This window comes from Triticum dicoccoides, chromosome 3A (genome assembly GCF_002162155.2).
Source record: "Triticum dicoccoides isolate Atlit2015 ecotype Zavitan chromosome 3A, WEW_v2.0, whole genome shotgun sequence".
Lineage (NCBI taxonomy): Eukaryota > Viridiplantae > Streptophyta > Magnoliopsida > Poales > Poaceae > Triticum > Triticum dicoccoides.
In genome coordinates, this window is record NC_041384.1 from 762,262,787 (window position 1) to 762,263,160 (window position 374).

The window sequence follows — 374 nt, forward strand, 5'->3', positions numbered from 1 at the left end:
TTGGGAGAAATTGGGAAAAAACAAAAATACCAAGAGGTTCTAGATCACCCTAGAAACCCTCCGGAGGGCACTGGAAGGTTTGAGAAGTTTCTGAAACCTCCGGGAATTTTTTGGAGGGGAGGCATGGGGTTGTCACTCTTGCTCTCATGCTTGAAGGTTGTGCCCTCTCTCTCTCTCTCCCTCTCTCCCTCCCTCCCTCCCTCCCCCCCTCTTGCGCGCGCGCAAGTTCTTCACCGCAAGCCGCAAGGCTGCTCCTATACCCTAGCTCTTGGTGGTTCTTCATTCTGGACGGCGAAGCCCTGTCGCATGGTGATTCTCTATGCGTGGTTACCGGCGGAGCGAACATATTTTCGATCCTAGTTCAAGGGAGAAAA